The sequence below is a fragment of the Cebus imitator genome, unplaced genomic scaffold (assembly GCF_001604975.1).
Source record: "Cebus imitator isolate Cc_AM_T3 unplaced genomic scaffold, Cebus_imitator-1.0 Scaffold240, whole genome shotgun sequence".
NCBI lineage: Eukaryota > Metazoa > Chordata > Mammalia > Primates > Cebidae > Cebus > Cebus imitator.
In genome coordinates this window covers 1,520,848-1,536,045 of record NW_016107555.1, presented here as the reverse complement: position 1 = coordinate 1,536,045, position 15,198 = coordinate 1,520,848, and the positions used below count along the sequence as shown (strand labels likewise).

At 49.0% G+C, this 15,198-nt stretch overlaps 1 protein-coding gene across 30 annotated transcripts in view; it reads right to left on the bottom strand.

Moving 5' to 3' along the window:
• Positions 1 to 15,198, bottom strand: part of CAMTA1 (calmodulin binding transcription activator 1) — a 963,406-nt gene that overhangs the window by 51,572 nt on the left and 896,636 nt on the right. For 5 of the 30 annotated variants that reach the window (XM_037727804.1, XM_037727813.1, XM_037727815.1 and 2 more), the window contains exon 1: positions 10,526 to 10,694. The exons of 21 other annotated variants lie outside the window; for them this stretch is intronic. The gene's annotated coding sequence lies outside the window, so the exon portion shown is untranslated. Of the gene's footprint in view, positions 1 to 10,525; positions 10,695 to 11,475; positions 11,781 to 15,198 lie in introns of those variants that run through there. 4 more of the 30 variants (XM_037727807.1, XM_037727809.1, XM_037727811.1 and 1 more) reach the window with 2 other exon arrangements.

The following is a 15,198-nucleotide window of genomic DNA, read 5'->3' as shown; positions in this document are numbered from 1 at the left end:
GGTTATGAGATGCAACTTGCATCCAGTTTCAGGGGCTGTGCAATCTGGAGAGCCTTACAGAAGCACCCCAATCAGCTGAGGAAGCAGTTAAAGGAAGAAAAGGTTAATGACCAACTCTGGTGGCACTGGGCACTATTTCCTGGAAGCCTCTCTCTGGAATCCCTAATACCTCCACATGCCCCTCAGTCTTTTGTTCTCTGCTCTTCCCCTCTTTTCCTAATTTTCCTTCCCTGTCCCAGCTCATTCCCCTTGAACCTCTTTATTTCCCTCCCTGCCCTCACTTAACTGGTAACAATCCTGCCTGAGGTGGCTAACAAAAATACGTGTGATTAATAACAGATTAGACAAAAATCAGGACTCTTGAGAGGCAAGAATAAAAGCAAGCTCCAGTAAAACTGTTACATAGAAAACACAGACTAAACTCTCCAACACGGTGAAATACAAGTCCCAAATTGGGCTGAACGTAGCAAACGAAGCAAAAAGGGGGGCAGTGAGTTTCAAGATCACACTATGTTAGTTGCTTTGGATAGCATGACTTTCCTCGGTACTAAGATCTGAAAGGAATTTCTCCCATAGGTCCTAATAAGAAGGATGCTGTGGGCCGAGCATGGTGGCTCATGCCTGTAATCTCAGCACTTTGGGAGGCTGAGGCAGGCAGATTACCTGAGGTCAGGAGTTCGAGACTGACCTGGCCAATACAGCAAAACTCTATCTCTGCTAAAAATACAAAAAATTAGCCAGGTGTGGTGACACACACCTGGAGTCCCAGCTACTCGGAGGCTGAGGCAGGAGAACCACCTGAACCCAGGAGACAGAGGCTTGCAGTGAGCTGAGATCATGCCCAATGCCAGAGCCTGGGCGACAGCGCAAGACTCTGTCTCAGAAAAAAAAAAAAAAGGAAGGATGCTGTGATTTAATAGATTTCTTTTTTATTTCTTCTTTTTTTCCACTTTCTAAGGGTTTAGAAAAGCAGATTTAATAGATTTCAACATCCTTGCGATAAAGGCACTACTAGGTTTCAAGTGACTGTTTATTACGGTTTGGCATTAAAGACACCAAAGCACCATTTCATCAAAGCAATTCAGCAAAGGCCCAGTGGGGTCCAGCTTCACAGCTCTCTGATGAATTGGCTTAAGGGTAGACCATTCAGAGGAATACATGCCAATTTCTAACTCTAAAGGTAGATGAGTCAGATGTTTTAAATTTCTCGAAGGAAAAGCCTCCTAGAGTTCGCTGGTTCTAAGCTGCATGTTACTAAATCACTCTCAACCTTCTCTTCTGCAGGTCAGTGGTCCTTCACTTTTAAAAAAAAGTCTCTTTACTGCAATGAAGTAACATGCTATTTTCTTCTGTTTTCAGGAATGAATGCATCCGGAGTTTGGCTAAAAGTCAGCGTCCTGCACAGGTATCTTTCCACAATTCTTGGTGGAAAGAGAGAGTAGCTGCCAAAGTTTTAAATCTGTTCAACCATCAACACAATATCAAGTGATCGCTCAGCCCCTGTTCATAACTTGGCCTCTTCAGTGCAGACCCCTGAGTGACTGTGGTGCTCACTGAGCAATATCCTCTACACTGACAGAAAACAGACAGGTGAGAGAAATTTAAGAGTAACTCAAGCTCCCTTGTTAGAAAAGAACCTTAACAAGAATTCTTATGCTTTTTGTTCATGGGCTCTTTGACAATTATGAAGGCTGTGAGTCCTTTCCTAGAAAAATACATACGTATAAGATCTTGCATTCAATTTCAGGGGGCTCAGAGAACCACGCCGCAGGTTCAGAACTATTCTGTGAGGACGGTCTACTGAGACCTTTCCCAGGTTGCATCTGTAGACCATAAACACAAAATGCCGTATCTAAGATGTTTTGGAAATACTAGGTGAAACACAAACACACACATACACTTCATCAAGGGAAGACGTTTCCGAACCTCATACACTAACACACGCTATCATTTGATAATAGCCAACGGTAGGTCTGTTTCCTAAACGTATGAACCTTTTTGTGGGGTGGGGGGTGGTTCTGATAAGCATTTCCTGAAACTACTGCTCCCACAGGACAGTTTGGGAAGGAAAGTAACCCTGAGGATGCCTTTTTGATACAGTCTCCAAGTTAGGAAGGTCTTGGTCCACACTCTTCCTCTTTTTCTTATCAGGTTCAGGTGCCACTCCAGCCTAGCGCAGACTCCAATAAAACTCATGGATGAATGACGCATGCCACCCGGAGACCACTGTGGGAAATGGTTTTTGACCCAAAGTCTCCCCATTACCCTCGCCTCTCTCCCATCTCAGGAGACTCCCTCACTCGTTGTGTGCGGTCAGTCAATTCCACTTCAGACAATCTTTGACAGACAGAATCACCTCTTTAACCCACACTCTCCTAATCCGGTTTGGCTGTGCCTCCCCCCAAATCTCATCTTGAATTGTAGCTCCCATAATCCCCCCCGTCGTGGGCAGGACCCAGTGCGACGTAACTGAATCACGGAGGTGGGTTTTTTCCCCGTGCTGTTCTCATGATAGTTAAGTGTCACAAGGTCAGATGGTTTAATAAAGGGGAGCTCCCCTGCACACACCCTCTTGCCTGCCACCACGCAAGACATGCCTTTGCTCCTCCTTCGCTTTCTGCCATCATTGTGAGACCTCCCCAGCCATGTGAAACGAGGTCTGTTAAACCTCTTTTTCTTTATAAATTACCCAGTCTTGGGTATTTCTTCATAGCAGTATGAAAATGGACGAATACATTTCCTCATCGTTTTAATTATCCAAAGTATCTCAGAAAGGTTTCTCTCACTCTCTTTGTTCCATCTGGGAATAAATATAAGATTAGGTTGGGTGTGGTAGCTCAAGCCTGTAATTCTAACATTTTGGGAGGTGAGGCAGGTCGACTGCTTGACTTCAGGAGTTCAAGGCCAGCTTGGGCAACATACGAAACCCTCTCTCTACAAAAAATGCAAAACTTAGCCGGGAATAGTGATGTGCACCTGTGGTCCCAGCTACTCAGGAGGCTGAGATGGAAGGATCGCTGGAGCCTGGGCAGCAGGGCTTGCAGTGAGCTGAGATTGTGCCACTGCACTCCAGCCTGGGCAAAGAGTCAGACCCCGTCTCAAAAAAAAAAAAGATATTAATTATAATGAGTAATGTTGGAGTTACGTTATCAATAAATTTGTATTACTTCATCCAACTTTATTCTAAAACATTAGAGAGCTAGACTGCATTTTCAGAGAACCACTTTGAGTTCTACCTTGTGAATTAAGAATCTTCACCAAAACCATTTCCATTTACCAAAGTTATTTTATGTATTTTCTTATTTAGGCAGCATCACTTAATATATAAGCGTGAGGTTCACTCTTTCACTTGTTTTACAATATACTTGTATATGTTGACAGACTGTATAGGTCATGTAGTTCAATGTTTTATAATATCTATATATATGTGCACACACATTAATTATTTTTCTCCTGCAAATGCAGAATATCTATAGTGGGTCCCAAAAGGTTTCTGTTCTCAGAACTGAGGAACTATAACCTACCTGCTAATTATTGCACTGTTTTTCTGGGAAATATTATTCAACTGACTTATAAGCTTTCAGAATCATCAGTTTAAGGCTAAGTACTTCCTATTTTTTACATTATTAGATAAAACATCTTACACACAGACACACACACACACACGCACACACGTACGTGAACCAGGGCCACTGGTTCTGGCTAAACTGAAATGGTTTCCTTCACTAGGAAAGAGGATTTTTAAATAAATCCTTGGTTGATTAATCCAAACCACAGTGTATGATACTAAGGAATTGAGCCAAACTTTCTGGAAATGGTCCTGGAAATTGTTAGTCAATATCCACTTAAAGATTCACTAAAAGATGATAGGTTCTGGTTCCTCCCTCTCATTTAAATCGGGACCATAAGAATAAAAGCAAGGAAGAAAGCCCTAGAGTGAGTTTCTGTGGCTTCAGGATGGTGTTTTCTTTAGAACCATCACAATCAAGTGTGAGGATCGTAACGTATCAGTTCCTTCACAGTTGGCCCCACTAGCATCCCTTCCTTCCTCCCTGATCAGGGCACCTTGCCTCTTCCTTGGGTAGTGCAATGGACTGAATGTTTGTGTCTTCCCAAAATTCCTATGTTGAAACCCCAATTCCCATTGTGACAGTATTAGAAGCGGGGCCTCTGGAAGGTGATTAGGTCTTGAGAGTACAGTTCTCATGAATGGGATTATACACAGGTGCCCTTATTAAAGGGACCCCAGAGAGCAACTTGCCCTCTTTCCACCTTATAAGGATACAGCAAGAAGTCAGCAGTCTACAACCCTGAAGTGACCCTCACATGCTGGCACCCTGGTCTTGGACTTTCTCAGATTTTATGAGAAAGACATTTCTGTTGTTTACGGGCCACCTGTCCAGGGTACTTTGTTAGAGGAGCCTGAACTGAGGAACTACACCCGGTTTACGTGACACAGAGCCCAGTGCTTGACTCCAGGGGTGTGTGAGCCATTTCCCCTTATTCAAGAGATTAGACACGTGACTCAAGATGGGCCAATAAGAGATGGAACATTTCCTGGAACTAAAGAGAAAGAAGAGCTGTCTTCCTGGAGACATTTGCCAATTTGGCAGATGATAAGCCTGGAGCTCAGAGTGGGCCATCTTGCTGCCATATTGGGGACCCTTCCCTGCTTGAGAATAAAATTAACACAGAGGAGGAGAGCGGGGTAGGGACAGTGGGGGAGGCCTAATAACATCATTGAGCATCTACAGCCAGTCCTACCTGAAGATAACACTAATTCTGGACTTCATAAGGGTCAATAAAGTTCTTTTTTTTTTTTTTTTTTTTTTTTGAGACAGGGTCTCCATCACCCAGGCTGGCGTACAGTGGTATAATGATGGCTCACCGCAGCCTCAACCTCCTGGGCTCAAGCAATCCCCCTGCCTCAGCCTCCCGAGTAGCTGGAACTACAGATGTGTACCACCATGCCCACCTATTTGTTTTAAATTTTTTTAAAGATGAGGTCTTGCTATGTTACCTAAGCTAGTCTCAGACTCCTAGCCTCAAGAGATCCTCCTGCCTTGGCGTCTCAAAGTACAGGGATTGCAGACGTGAGCCACATTCCCTTTTTTATGTAAGCCAGTCTGAGGTGGAGTTCTGTCACTTGCAGCTGGAAGAGGAGTTGAAAGTCAATCTACTGGCCAGTGTCATGGCTCACACCTGTAATCCCAGCACTTTGAGAGGCTGAGATGGATGGATAACCTGAGGCCAGGAGTTCTAGACCAGCCTGGCCAAAAAGGCGAAACCCCATCTATACCAAAATATACAAAAATCAGCTGGGTGTGGTGGTGCATGCCTGTAATCCCAGCTACTTGGAAGGGTAAGGCACCAGAATAGCTTGAACCTGGGAGGCGGAGGTTGCAGTGAGCCAAGATGGTGCCACTGCACTCCAGTCTGGGCAACACAGAGAGAGTCTGTCTCAAAAAACAAAGTAATATAAAAAGTCAATCTATTAACTGAAGTGTAGATCCTTTTGCTAAGTCATTATTAGAAAAGTTCTGCTTCCATTTACAAATAAAAAATTGTTATTCAATATCATTAAATATACCTTAGTATACAAAAGTTATTAGAATTTCTCTACAAAACATGTAATAAATGACAGCAGCAATAAACTGTCTGGCTTATTTGAAACAGTAATTGAATGTTGACTGCCCAAACATTCAGTAAGACAAGGAAAGGTACAATGAGCTCTGGCCTGGCTGGAGACCATCTGTTGAATTCATACATATGGAGGTATCTTAACTCTTTCAGGCCTTAGGTGAACCACAGAAGAGAATCACAGCAGAACAGCAGAATGGAAAGAGAATTATGAATTATCCAGGCCAGTGGCTTACCACTTTTAACTGTGGCCCACAGAAAGAAATAGAAGGCAGCACACATGCCCCCATACAGAAACAAAAAAAAGCTTTCCAAATCAATATGTACCCTTTCTATGTGCAAAGCACTCTGATTTTAAAATCTGATGGTGACCATATTTTCTGAATCACTAATGGGTTTGGAAAACAGGTAAGAGATCCAGAAACACAAAGTAATTTACACCTAACATTTCTCATTTAGTGAATGATAGAGCCGAAACAAACACCTCGTGCCCATCCTGCTGTATCATATGAAAGAAAACAGCTGTTATCTACACACATCCCTAGACAGCAGGCTTCTGGCCAATCTTCTAAGTCTGGGAAAATGATTCAGGTGTCAGGCTTATTTTACACTGATATAGTGTCCAAGATTTTTAGGGCTACCTCAACACCACTTAAGTGAAAACTCACATCCACCAGGGACCTTGAACTGGCCTGCATGGGAGATCATTTGGAGTTTGTGCGTAAATGACCAACAGGCGAAACCGAACCGAAGGCACAGAGTAGGATCAGGTTTGTCTTGGGCTTGAAGAAACACACAGTCTCCTCACCCTATCCAATGAGTAGCATCACAATGGATAATTTCTTTGCAACTAACGGTATGTATGAAACTTCAGTTCCCAGAGGGCATTATGCTAGGTATAGTAGAAGAGGCAGCTTTGGTTGCGCCCCTCCACATCTCATAAGCAGCCGCTAATCTAAGCTGGGAGGTGAGAAAAAAGGCTCATTAATGAGATAAGACTTGAGTGAGGCTCAGAGAAAAAAGACATAGAAGTGAACATGGAGCGTGGGTGAGGGCAGGCACACCAGCACACCAGCCTGACTGCGCGTGATGGGGGCTCCTGCCCTGTGGCTGGGGACAGGGCGAGGCTGGCTGGAGACGGAAATATGACTTAGGGGATGGTGAAAGTTAGGTCAAGCAAGAAAGGTGAAAAACACGGAGAGCCTGATTAATTTTAATAGCTGATAAATATGAGTTTAATATAATGGGGAAATCTACTTACATGGCTTACCATCACTTCCCATATTACAAAAACAACATATAGCTTTACAATCAGCCCTTTAACTCCCAGAACCACTTACCCTGGTCAAACTCCTTGTACTTTACCTTATTCCAACTAATAGTCACTAGTTTTAATTTGCTAAACAACTGACATATATAAGGTGCTTCAAGGATGAGGTGACCAGTCTGTCCACATTGTGTCTAAGACTATGCTCTATTTTCAACGTGTATAAGACAAAATAAAATTAAGCAAATTACAGGGATCATGATACTTTCTAAACTAAAATTTCAGTTAGTATAGGAAAGGAACTTTACTGAAGTGAAGCATTAAACAAGATCATAGTGGCATTCTCTTCCTATTCTCTTTGTTTTTTTTTTTTTTTTTTTTTTTTGGAATCAGGGTCTTGCTCTGTTGCCCAGGCTGAAGGGCAGTGGCATGATCACGGTTCACTGCAGCCTTGAACTCCTGGGCTCAAGCAATCCTTCTGCCTTGGCCTCCCAAAGTGCAGAGATTCGAGTTGAAAGCCACCACGCCTGGCTATTTTGTGTTTTGTTTTGCTGAGATGGGGTCTCACTCTGTTGCTCAGGATGGAGTGCAATGGCACAATCACAGCTCACTGCAACCTCCATCTACTGGGCTCCCACCTCAGCCTCCCTAGCAGCTGGGACTATAGGCATGTACCGCCACGCCTGGCTAATTTTTGTATTTTTTTGTAGAGATGGGGTTTCTCCAAGTTGCCCGGGCTAGTCTTGAACTCCTAGGCTCAAGTGGTCCTCTGCCTTCGCCTCCCAAAGTGCTAGGATTACAGGTGTGAGCCACAGCATCCCGCCCTATTTTTAAAGCCACTATTCACAAGGTATTATCATCATACCATATACTGCTTGCGGGGTGAAGAGTAATTATTCCCTGATGGCAAAGGCATCTTCTTGTTGGTCATGTTAACCCAAATGTAGTCACATCAGAGAACAGCAAAGAAAAGATGGTCATCTGACTTCAGGCCAATTCATTCAAGAAGAGGGTAAGACTATAACTGACAGTCTCTATGACTATGAATGCCAATGCCCCCGTGACATGATGTAACACTATCCACTGGTGTCACCCAGCAGGCTAAAAAGCACTTCCAAAATGTTAAATGTGACTAATATTAACACATGGTCTTTAATGTAATTCAACACATCACATCTGGAATTCTCCCACCATCACCCCTGTAATCTCAGCACTTTGGGAGGCTGAGGAAGGTGGATCACTTGAGCTCATGAGTTTGAGCCCAGCCTGGGCAACATGGAGAAGCCCCATCTCCACAAAAAATACAACAAATTAGCTGGGCATGGTGGTGTGCACCTGTAGTCCCAGCTATCCAGGAGGCTGAGGTGGGAGGATCACCTGAGCCTGGGAGGTGGAGACTGCACTGCACTTAGCCATGATTATGCCACTGTGTTCCAGCCTCGGCAACAGAGTGAAGCCCTGTTTCAAAAAGAACCTCACACCTTTCACTCAGAAAACTTTCATGTCAACCAATTATTTAACTTCATGGTCTTTCTCATATGAAGTCAATAATTCTCAGTTCCACCTGTTATCCACGTACTGGCTTCTAGAACAGCCCCACATGAAGATACTGCAGCAGCGACAGCTCTTCGTGAAGGCTCAGTTCAGTCCTAAATAGAAGACTGAAGAGAAACCAAAAATAATGCAACCGCCAGGGTATCAGCAAAGCCAAAGCCTTAAATAATACAAAACTGTTATTAACGACTGCATGAAATACTGTATTTCCATTTGGGTTGTTCAGATTGTAAATTAATCAGGACGACCTCGTCAAGGTCCCTCAGGAATACACAGCCATTCTCTGCTTGTTTTCACTACTAAATTTATTTATGAAATACATAACCTGTAAGTAAGTGCTATTTTCTAGAACATTAAACATTATTACTCTCTAAATCTAATACAAAGAAAAAGAGAAACATAAATTTATTTGCTAGTGTCTAATTCTGGTCTTGGAATAATAACTATCTTCTTCTAAACACACACCAGGAAAAGTGCGTCTGCATCATGCATTTCTCTTGACCCGGTTCCCGGCAATAGTTTCTCGATAAGACACAGATTCTGTAGGGAAACTGAACAGTTTCTCAAAGCAGGAAGAGAAAAAGATTCCTTCGTATGCAGAGCCAGACATTTTATCGATAAAACTTGGGAGCACAATTTAAAAATGTCAGGGTTTGGCCTCACTGGTGGAAAAAATATAATGCATTCATTCAAACAACCAAACACACACATGAGGCACTTCTGTAGTTATCTGAGGGCACCTCTCACGTTAACTGAGTCGGCTTCCGGGATTAGATACATCAGGCTGCCAAGAGAAATCGTATCAAGTAAAAGTGGGCAAAACAGAAAATGGACTTTAAAACTGTCGTCCTTCCCTGGTGAGGCAACTGTTTAAGAAGATAAGTCTGCAAGAATATGATCACTTCAGAAATCTGATACCTTGCTTTTGATGTCTGCAGTAACCTACAGAAATCGAAAAAGTCTCAAACACTGGAATGCCATCAGCGCCGCCTCTACCGAGGCTTAATACCTAGAAACCAAATCATGAGAGGTCCAAAAACGCGAAAAGGCCACTCCAAGCGTCTATCCTGGCCCATCTGCGCGTGGAAAGTGCTCTCCTGTCGCCAGTCTGCAGGGAAGCAAAGCTCTCAGAAGTTCTCCCGGGCCTTCGGTCCACTTTCGGGACTGCACTCTGCGCGCGGATAAATCGAGCGTCCCTCCCCTCCCCTGGGCTGCAGGCAGAGGCAATCCCCGCTGCCCGGTCCCGCACCCCGCCGCAGGGCTGTGTCCCCACCTCGCCCGGTGCCTGCCACACCAGCCGGCCCAGGGGCACCAGCCGGGCCCCGCCACGGGATGGGGGCGGCGCTGGGTCCCAAAAGCCCAGGGCGAGGAGGCACCAAGCGCCCCGAACACACCCGCCGAGGGCTGGGCACCCGCGCGCCCCGACACCGCCCCAGCCTCGCCCGCGCGCGCCCGACACGCGCGTCCCCGCCCTCGCTCCGGCACAGACACGCGTGCGCGTCCAAGCACCGCTCCAGAAGCGCATCCGGCCCGCGCGCGCACCCGGACACGCGTGGCTCTCACCCACCGCACACGCCCCTCGCACAAACAAACACGCGCGCCCATCACGCCCTCGGCCACTCCAGGCACAGGCCCGCGGCCCCACGCACGTTTGGGCGTCGACACACTTGCGGCACGAACACGCGTGGCTCTCACCCACTCGTCGCCCAAACGCATCCCCTCCCTGCAGCCCCTCGCACCTCACACTCACTCCCCACTCTCGCCCCAGAAACACGCCCCTCACACCGGGCGCGCCACTCCCGCATCCCCACACTCCCCACTCGCGCCAGAAACGCGCGCGCGCGCCCTCGCGGCCCCTCCCTGCCGCGCGTAAACACGCCGGCCCGCGCACGCTCTCCCGGCCTGGCCCCGCACATTCGCGCCAGAAACACGCGTGGCCGCGCACCACGCCCCCGGCCCGTGAGCACGCGTGCCCCCCACGCCCCGGCCCCGCGCGCGCCCCCGCCGGCCACCGCCCTCGCCCGCACGCGCCCGCCGCCTCGCTCAGCGCCGCAGCGCACTCACCCGGACCTGCTGAACTCGGCTCCCGCTCCCTCAGGCTCGCGCCGAGCCGCCGCTCCCTGGCTCCGGCGCCCCGCCCGGCCCCGCCCGGCCCCGCCCGGCCCAGCGCCCGCTCAGCTCCACTCCCCGCAACTGGAACGACTCGCGGGGCTCCGGGTACCGCGGTCTCCCCGCCACTGCCCGAGTGCGCCGTCCGGACCAATGGCGAGGCGCGGCGGTGAGCTCACCGGGCCCGGCCCCGCCCCCTCAGCCGCGCGGCCCAATCGGAGGGCGCGACGTCACCCGGAGCCGGGCAGAGGCAGGTGCGGGGCGCGGAGCCGCTCGGCGCGGGGACTGCGCCGGAACTGCGCCCGAGCCGCGCTGGACGGCGGGGGCCCGGCCGGAGGGTGCGGGCGGAACGCGGCGCTGGCGTCCCCGCGCGAGTCCGGGGTCCCGGCCCCTCGCGACGCGATCCCCGCCGCCCCACCCGCCCGGGTCAGCGCGGCCCGCGACGGGGGCGGCCAGGATCCCCTCGAGGCCGGACGGCTCCGACCCCGACGGCGGCGCCCGCTGCCCGGCCCGACGGCCCCAGGAGCCCCTCGCGGACCGCCCGCCCCCCTACCCGCGGGGCCGCCCCGCGCCTGCCCTGCCCGCCTCCCAGCGCCGTCGGGGCCGCCCGGAGCTCCGCGCCGAGGGCTCCGCGTTCCCGGGCTCGGGCTCCCTGCGCGGCCCCGGCGCGCCCTGCGGCGGCGGCGTCTGCAATGCAGCCGGCGGGAGGAGCCGACGCTGCGCAGCGAGCGGGGGAGCGCGGGGGCCGGGCGGGAGGAGGGGGCCGGGGGCCGAGGACCCAGGGAGGGCCGGGGCGGGGCGGAGAACGGTGGGCGGGGACGGTGGCGGCGGCTCTGGCTTTGGGGGTGCGGCGCTCGACCCCCCTTAGCTGGAGTCTAGGCCTCCGCCCACCCTTTGGGTCTAACCTCCGCGGTCCAAAGTTCCAGCTCCGGCCCTGCGCACTTGGGGACTTCTGCGTGAGGTCCTCTCGCCGCGGCCACAAAGCCCAAGCCGCACCTCTTCATCGAGGCTCAGGTCTCCGCGCAGCCGTCCCGAGCGGACCCCCTACCTTTCTTCCTCCCCTGTGCTGTTTGCAGTCCCACCGGCTCGCGCAGAGAAAGTGCCTGACCCCAGACCTGTGATGAGACCGCCTGTTTTGTTTTTGTTTATGTATATACATAGTCAAGTATCTGTAAAATCGGCCATGCCTCTGCCATCTGGGTAAAAAGGTGTCTCAACATTGTGGGTGGAGTCTCTTTTCTGACCCTACCCAAACGCACACAGAAACAACCCCAACATTTGCAGAGCCCTTAAGCCTGTACACCCAATGAGAAATCGCTGGTTAGAGGCCGCTTGAAGGACACCCTGACCAAGCTGGGTCCTCCCGTGCCGGTAGATCGTCCATGGCTTCCCTTGGGGGCTCCACCCACTATAAACCGAGCAAGTTCAGCTCCTGTTCCGAAGCCTGTCCTGGCAAAGCCCCAGTACTTATTCCAATCCTGCTCTAGGTCAGTATTCCCTCTACACTTGTGTCAATCCCTCCCCGCCCCCCGTGTCACCACACAGGACCCCCTTTATCCACCCCCCTCCTCACAACTCTGCTATGCACCTCCTCCCCTTTATCTGTTAGGGAGACTCCTTTGCATTATCAAGGTCCAGCTCAAACCTGGCCACCCTTAGTGGCTTTTTCTGACGCCCTCAGCAGAACCGAACCTGCAGCTTTGTTGTGTTGGTGTGGCAGTATACAGTGAGAGGGTTCTGTTTGTTTCCGGGGCGGCAATGAAAGGGTAGTCATCAGGGACACGTGGGAAACAACCGCCTGGGTTCAGAGTGGGCTCTTGCTGGCTGTGCGCCCTTCTCTCTGTGCTTTCATATCTGTGGGGCGAGAGTTAAAGGAATCAATCGGTGGAAGTGCATGTACGCGTGCCTGGCATTGATGTATATTCAAAGTTAGCTACTGTTGCAAACTTTGCCAAAACAGGGTACCTGGGGGTGAGGAGTAGTGGCTGGAGGCTGGGGTGGGGTTGGCTTCTGGTTTCTGGTGCTGTTTTAGTCTTGACCTGGGCACTGGTTTTGGTTTGTGAAAACTCATTGAGTTGCATACTTAGAATATGTGGACTTTTCCATATGTCCAGCATACATTAATAAAAAGTGTTTCTAAATGTTAGTTGTTTTTAGCTAATGGCCAGACAGGCCTTGTCTCCTTGAGAACACGAACAAAGCCTGACTTATCCCAGTGGCTTGCACAGTGCTGGCTGGGCACACTCTTAAGGGCTCAGCTGATGGTTGTTGAATTGCTCTGAATGGATTGTGAGCAAGAGACCAGCAGGGGTGGAAGCTGACTTGAGAGACAGCGCCTGCTTCTATACGCCAAAATGCTGGGAACTCATGGTGATTTGGATCCAGTTCAGTCACCTGAAACCCAGTTAAAGAGAAGGAGTCTCCAGTCTTTTCTCTCTCAGGTGGGGAAGTTTTTTTTCCTGTTTTTTTTGTTTGTTTGTTTGTTTTTTTGTTTGTTTTGTTTTTTTGCAGATGCAGGGTTCAGCCCTGGCATCCCAGTGTCTGAGGAGGGGCCTCAACCCCTCACCCTTCCTCCAGCAGCCCCACCTCTGCCAGGCAGGTGGGACAGGTGGGGTCGTGGCTGCAGCAGCCCAGGAGGCACTGGCTCAGCCCTGCTGAGTGGGTTGGGGTCAGGAGCCGCCTGGAGTTACGTTTCTGCATGGAGACTGTCCTGGTACTGTTCCTCAGCTGGGCTCCTTCTCCTGGAGTGCCTACTACTTTGAGTCCTCACTGCACCACAGGAGTGGGAGGCTTCCTTGGGCCCCTTTCTTGGAAAGTCAGAGCTAGGGCGGAATGAGCTGGGTGCTCCTGATGCACGCCCGGAGCTCTGCCAGCGCCCTAGAACCAAATCTCCATAGGTGGTTCCTCGTGGTATTTGTGTTCCTTTCTTCCAAGTTAGAAAATGACAGAGTAAGGCATACGCGTGATCCAAGCATGTTGTTACACCGGGTTTTATCAGGCTTTGAGTATACCTGGGTGGTTTTGTAAAAGAGAAAAAGAAAACTTGACTCAGTTATGAGTCCATTGGCAGGACCCAGATCAAAGGCAATTTTTGTCCCTTAAAGCAGATACAGCCAGGCACAGTGGCTGACACTTGTACTCCCAGTACTTTAGGAGGCCAAGGCAGGAGGATCACTGGAGTCCAGGAGTTTGAGATCAGCTTAGGCAACACAGTGAGACCTCTCTACAATTTTTTTTTTAATTAGCTGGGTATGGTGGTGTGTACCTAGAGTCCTTGCTACTGGGGAGGCTGAGGTGAGAGTATTGCTTCAGCTCAGGAGGCTGAGGCTGCAGTAAGCCACTGCATTCCAGCCTGGGTAACAGAGCAAGACCCTGTCTTGTAAAGGGGGTTAAAGCAGATACAGGGAGTTGCTGTCTCAGCCCTAACCCTGCCGAAGGTCTCAGGATGAACCCAGGGGATGGATCCTGTTGCAGAGGAGGCAGAAGGGAACTTGAGTCTGATGGAGGCCTATTATCTGCCTGCTGCTGTGCTGGGCACTCACTCACAGTGCTGCCAATTCTCCTGCAGGTAGGGTATTCCACGGAGGATAAGACAAAGGCTTCACAAAGTCAGATAACTTGCTCAAAGCCACACATCTGGGAAGCAGTGGGATTTGGATTTCAACTTCAGAGACTGTGCTCATTCTCCCCTATTCCAAGCATCTAAAAACTCTCGCCATTAAGTAGATATCATTGTTTAACAGAACAGTCTGGAAATTTCTACAGAGGATTTTTTTTTTTTTTTTTTTTTTTTTTTTTGAGACAGGATCTCACTCTTGCCCAGGCTGGAGTGCAGTGCTGTGATTTTGGGTCGATGCAGCCTCACCCTCTACAAAGAAATTTTACTACAGTAATTAGAGTTCAAGATGCACAACAGAATATCCAAACCAACTGATTTCATTACACCTGTTACATTTCAATACACTCCAGGGAAATAGTGATCATTAATATTATATACCAAATATTCCTGGTTGCTATCCCTGGGGATGCTTTGCACTGGCCTGAACCCTTTGAAGTTAGATGTGACCCTGTGACTTTTTTGGGTCAATGAAATATGAGTAAATCTGATGTGTATTATTACAGATAGAAGCTTTAAGAGCCAGTAACCTGCCCATCACATTCTTTCCCCCAGCCCTGGCAATTGTGCAAGTTTGTTTATAGGAAGAGGTAGCCTCTGCCAGCCTGGGCCTCTGTGTGACCATGATGAGTAGGACTGTGCCTAGCAATTGGAGTTGAACTTGTACTACGAATGGTAAATTCAGTCCTGAGATTGAATTGGTTGTTACTGCATCATAATCTAAACTCTGCTGTCTGATAAGAAATCAGAAGTTTCTGCATATATCAGCTTCCAGCAAAAAAAAAAAAAAAATATCATAGGATTCTGCTCAAACTAAGTGGCAATTTAAAAATAAGAGGAAGATACATATTCAGTATAATTTTTAAGGCTTGAAGAAGTAGAAAACATTGTAAAAAGCCACAGATAAAGCTGACAAGGCAATTCAATGGGGAAAGAATAGTCTTCAACAAATGGGGCTAGGACAATGAGCTATCCACATGAAAAACAATGAAGTCGAACCTCTGCCTCACAC